We start from the raw sequence: 5,946 nt of genomic DNA, 5'->3' as shown, positions 1-5,946 counted from the left end.
ATAAAGTTATATATGTGTGTGTGTGTGTGTGTTAGTCACTCAGTCATGTGTGACTCTTTGCGATCCCAAGGACTGTAGCTGACCAGGCTCCTCTGTCTATGGGATTCTCCAGGCAAGAATACTGGAGTGGGTAGCCATTCCCTTCTCCAGGGGATCTTCCTGACCCAGGGTTCAAACCTGGGTATGCATACACACACACACACACACACACACACACCTGCTGCTTTTGAAGTATTTGTTCACCTTTGGTCTAATAATGTCAATGGAAGCCTTAAGTGAGATTGTACAATATTCAGTTAGGTTTCTCTTTCCATCAGTGGCTTTGAGAGGAGTGAGTGCCCCAGAGGTCTGTCATAGGAAGATAGACACAATGACTGAAATTTCTAATACACTGGAGCTTTGAAATTTTCTTATCAGTGACTGCTACTGATTATGATGATCAATCCTGGATTCTACTCTTGACCTCTAATCTATGTCCTATGCACCTCTCGTCGATACCTTCTGTCTAGATCTTAGTCTTAAAATAACTTTCTCTGTTGTTTGTAAATTCAGCTTCTGTAAGGCATAAGGAATAGAGATTCTTAGCTTATCTCAAACAATTTGTTAAAATGATATGCAACCAGGCTTCCTAGTGATGGAAACTTTGTTCAGGTCTTGACAATAGTTCAAAGAATGATGATGCAGAGACATTTTAGTGGCTGTCCCATGGCTTACTATCCTTCAGACTATTGCTTTGGTGCCTTGGCAATTCTTTACTTCAACTCCTATTGTTAGCACTGTTTTTATATGTGTCTCAAAGTTAAACTCTTCAGCAAAGAAAAATCTGGTTAGCTTGGGAAAGTCACCATCAGGAAAAGGGCACTCTTGTTGGTATTGGCTACAGCTTGTATACCAGGTCACTTCATGAGCCTAAGGACTGCCTATAAACAGGCTGTTTGGGGGTCAGGAGTTAAATCCATTGTATTCAGGATCATGGTGTTACTGCACAAAAATATAGCAATCTACACATTATTGAGACTCTTGGAAAGAGGTTGTGTACATGGAAGGTGCCCTGATATTCAGAAGAGGTCATTACAACCATCAAACATCTTGCTCGGCCTGAAAGTTTCAAAGACTGGACACGCTTCAAGGTTCAAAAATAGTTGCATTCATTTTGTTCAGAAAAAGACATATATTGAGGATAAAGTAAGAAAAAATAAAGTCATGGAGATGGAAGTTGGCAGGGCAGATCATAATGAACTCATTCAACTAAGCTCTGTAGAGAAAGGGGATAGAGACTTGCAAACCTAGAGAAAATAAAAGGGGATAGATTAACAGAAAAGAAGCATGAGAAGAAAATGAGGGCAGAGGAGACAGAAGAAAAGAAAAATAGGAGGAAAAGAGCGGAGACGAAGCAGATATTAGTGTTTCCTTCCCTTAGAGATAAGTCTTTCTGTTCTCCTTGGTCCCATGAAAACAAACTCTTTTCTCAAGAAAAGAAGAAAATCTCCCATCAGTGACAACAAGCCTGTCATCACTGGTTTGGTGGAGAGCAACTTAGCGTTGGTAAGAACAAGGCATGAGATAGCATGAACATATGTATAATGTAGCAAACAGCTCTGAGATGAAAGAAAGAATATTGGTGTTGGTGTAGGGAAAATATTTAGGTTTGGTTTTAGGAAAAGTTTCTAACTAGTAGCATTATAATACATTTCCTTAAAGGGACCAGATGTTCCTATGATCACCTGGTGAGTCTTATGATCACGTGTCATGTCTGTTAGGACAGTGGTTCTCAAAATGTGTTCCATGGACTAGCAGGGTCATTATCACCTGGGAACTTGTTAGAAATACAAATCATTGGACCCCATCGTATACCAACTGAATCAGAATCTCCAGAATTTGAGCTCAGCACTGTATTTCAACAAGTCATTGAGGTGACTTTTAAGTGGCTAAAGTACAAAAGACACACAAGAAGGAAATGTTATGACTGTTTTCCTTAGGCACTTGGTGAAAGTCCAAAGCTGAGAAGTGAAGTTAGGTATCCAGGGAACCTATGAACAACTAGACTCTGGTTTCTTCCCTCCCACAGTCCCCCTCTATTTGTCAGGCTTCTTCCCACTTCTGAACCCTAATAAGTTCCAGAGATATTATGCCCCTCTCTTAAATAGAGAGCAAACCAGGAGCCTGAAAATACAACCAGCCTGCTAAGCTCCCTTTCCACTCATTAGATTTTCTGGGATCATGATTAACAATGAATGGACACAGAGCTTTTCAATAGAAGAAAAGAAAGTAAAGTCGCTCAGTAGTGTCTGACTCTTTGTGACCCCATGGACTGTAGCCTACCAGGCTCCTCCATCCATGGGATTTTCCAGGCAAGAATACTGGAGTGGGTCGCCATTTCCTTCTCTAGGAGATCTTCCTGACCCAGGGATTGACCCAGGTCTCCCGCATTGTAGGCAGATGCTTTACCGTCTGAGCCACCAGGGAAGTCTTTTCAATAGAGGAGTTCTTCAAAGGTAATATCACAAGGAAGAGGTCTCTACTTCAAAGTAATATGCTAGCCACAAACCCAATCAATAATCTCTGGGCACTCTCTCAATAAAATTGAGGCTTGAAGCATTCTGCTAAGATTTTACCCCCTTCTACTTTAAGTGGAATTAAAAGTTTTCCGTGTCCTTGCCAATGAAGATCATTCATTTCGCCATTGAGAAAGCAATGTCCTTTCAGGGAAATCTGTGTGTGGCATTGATCAGCTGATTTATCATGGTGCAAACATCTGTGTATGTGTATGCACATGTTTGTGTGTACATGTTACACATGAATAGGCATTCTGTCTAGGCAGACGGAATGATTTAATTTTCTAGATTTAATTATTTTCTAGATCTAATCTAGAAATCCTATGTCCCTGCTACAAATGTACAAATTGCAGGCAAATCGCCTACAGTAGCTGAAATACTCTTACGGAAAAATCTCTTTTGTGTACATAAATGTTATAAGCACTTTAGTGTGAAGTACCGTCTGGGCTGGAAACTCAGGGAAGGCATAATGACATCACAGCCTTGTTGGGAAAAGTAGAAGGTCTTTGTTGCATTCACATGGATTCAAATTTTGATTCTGCCCCTTATTAGTCACACGATGTAGGGCAGGTTTTTGAACTTCTCTGAGTTTTCATGACCTAGTCTGTACAATGAAGAAAGTAATCGTTAACCTTAAGTTTTGTAGTGAGCATTTTTGTGAGATAATATTGATCAACAAATTGAAATTAGAGAGTGGCAAATGATGAATGCTGTGATAGAAAGACATGGCCTGGCTCTCAGGAATCAAACAGTGTGCTTGTAGAGAAATGACAGACACATGTGAAGCATCAAATCTCCATAAAAGAGATAAATGGCCAATCAGTGGAGCATGAAATGATATGGATAATTATGTAATAAATGGTTTAAGGGGTCATAGATGGAGGAACAGAGCGAACAGGAGTTATAGGAGAAGATATTCAGATGAGGGGCAATTTAAACTGGCCCTTGAAGGGAGGGAGGAAGAGCAAGACAAGGTGATAACATGCAGGATAAACTTAGGAGATGGTGAATAGCCCATTTTGGCTAAAAAGCTGGCTCTGGGGCCACGTGTATTTGAAGATAAGCCTAGAAAGGCAGGCTGGAGTGGACTAAGAAACCTCTGAATGTCAAGCTAATGCATCATATGGACAACTGAAGGAGACCGTCGTTTCAATTCATTTTAATCTGTCCTAAACCCACATAATTCAATAGATCTAGTTATCCCTTCTCCCTATTTATCATGTTTTCAAAGTTACCTTGTATAAGAGGGAAACAGGGGCAGGAGATAAGATATGGGCATATCACCGGATGACTGATGTTGAGCTCTGATGATGCTATGGCTTTGTTCCTCACCCCTCAGGCCTGCAGCCTGTGGCTTCTTCCTGCTGCAATGTTCTGGGGAGGAATCCTTTTGCATTTTTTGTGTTTTTACTTTTCATATGCTTTGGTCACATTTCCCCAGTGAGATCAGAACGGCTTTTTTCCTCCCAGGTCTTTTATCATAGCTCTAATAATAAACTTGTTCGTATTTCTTGGGCTTCTCTGGTGGGTCAGATGGTAAAGAATCTGCCTGCAACACAGAAGACCGAGGTTCAATCCCTGGGAGGAATGGCAGCCCACTCCAGTATTCTTGCCTAGAGAATTCCGTGGACAGAGGAGCCTGGCAGGCTTCTTCTTACCATTCCTAAATCAGTCCTCTATCTCAACTCTTTATTCCGAACTTCAGCTTTTGCATTTGTAATTCTTCTCATTGGTAATGACTCCCGAGAAATTTTTACTCATTACCTCTTTTCCACGCTAGATTGTTTCATTATGAATATTTTATTTAGTTTTATATAATGAATAAAAATAGCTAGATTCCCTTTTTGATCCTGGTAGATATTCTGTGTCACTTAGTGGCATAATTTATAGCATTTACATTTATAACTACAATTATTAAATGTTGTCAGTCTTGTTTCTGTTTAGTTCTTTTTACTGTTTAATTTCTTGGCTTTGTTTTCTTGTTATTCCTTTTGTTATATGAACTGAACACTTTTACTGTAGTTTTATTGGTAGATTTCCAATGTTAATACTATTACTTATGATATTAAGACATTCTAAAATAAAATACTATTATTAAAATCAGCATTATTTTATATTTATTAACCTTTGTCTTTACTGAATTTCTGATTATAAGCTAACTTTGCCTTTAAGGATTTATCTTATTTCCTAACTAACCAAAAAATGTAATCCAAAAAGTGGAAGGTTGAAAACTATAAAATTAGCTTAATACCTCCTTGTGACTGAGTATAGGTACTTTCAAATAAGCCTATATGGAGACTTCACTGAAGAGCCTCTTGATGAAAGTGAAAGAGGAGAGTGAAAGAGTTGGTTTAAAGCTCAACACTCAGAAGACTAAGATCATGGCATCTGGTCCCATCACTTCATGGCAAATAGATGGAGAAACAATGGAAACAGTGAGAGACTTTATTGTTTTGGGCTCAAAATCACTGCAGATGGTGACTTCAGCCATGAAATTAAAAGACGCTTACTCCTTGGAATAAAAGCTATGACCAACCTAGACAGCATATTAAAAAGCAAAGACATTACTTTTCCAACAAAGGTCCGTCTAGTCAAAGTTATGGTTTTTCCAGTGGTCATGTATGGATGTGAGAGTTGGACCATAAAGAAAGGTGAGTGCCGAAGAATTGATGCTTTTGAACTGTGATGTTGGAGAAGACTCTTGAGAGTCCCTGGGACTGCAAGGAGATCAAACCAGTCAATCCTAAAGGAAATCAGTCCTGAATATTCATGGGAAGGACTGATGCTGAAGCTGAAACTTCAATACTTTGGTCACCTGATGTGAAGAACTCACTCATTGAAAAAGACCATGATGCTGGGAAAGATTGAAGGCAGAAGCAGAAGGGGACAACAGAGGATGAGATGGTTGGATGACATCACTGACTCAATGGACATGAGTTTGAGTAAGCTCCAGGAGTTGGTGATGTACAGGGAAGCCTAGTATGCTTCAGTCCATGGGGTCACAAAGAGTCAGACACTACAGAGTGACTGAACTGAACTGGAGACTTCACTGGTGGTCCAATGGTTAAGACTCTGCACTTGCAATGCAGAGGGCACAGGTTTGATCCCTGATCAGGGAACTAGGGATTTTGAGCTCAGATGGTAAATAGTCTGCCTGCAGTGCGGGAGACCCAGGTTTGATCCCTGGGTCAGGAAGATCCCCTGGAGAAGGAACAGCAACCCACTCCAGTATTCTTGTCTAGAAAATCTCATGGATGGAGGAGTCTGGCAGGCTACAGTCCAAGGGGTCACAAAGAGTTGGACATGACTGAACAACTTCACTTTCACATTCCAGGGAACTAAGATCCCATATGCCATATGGTGGGACCAAAAAAAACCCCATATAAGCCTA

General features: G+C 40.2%; 1 non-coding gene across 1 annotated transcript; it reads left to right on the top strand.

Moving 5' to 3' along the window:
* Window positions 1-5,601: 5,601 nt before the first annotated feature.
* TRNAA-UGC (transfer RNA alanine (anticodon UGC)) lies at window positions 5,602-5,674 on the top strand. The gene has a single exon. It is a non-coding gene; the product is annotated as a tRNA-Ala (tRNA).
* Window positions 5,675-5,946: the final 272 nt, after the last annotated feature.

This window comes from Bos mutus, chromosome 21, assembly GCF_027580195.1.
Source record: "Bos mutus isolate GX-2022 chromosome 21, NWIPB_WYAK_1.1, whole genome shotgun sequence".
Taxonomy (NCBI): domain Eukaryota; kingdom Metazoa; phylum Chordata; class Mammalia; order Artiodactyla; family Bovidae; genus Bos; species Bos mutus.
This window is presented reverse-complemented; position numbering and strand designations above follow the sequence as displayed.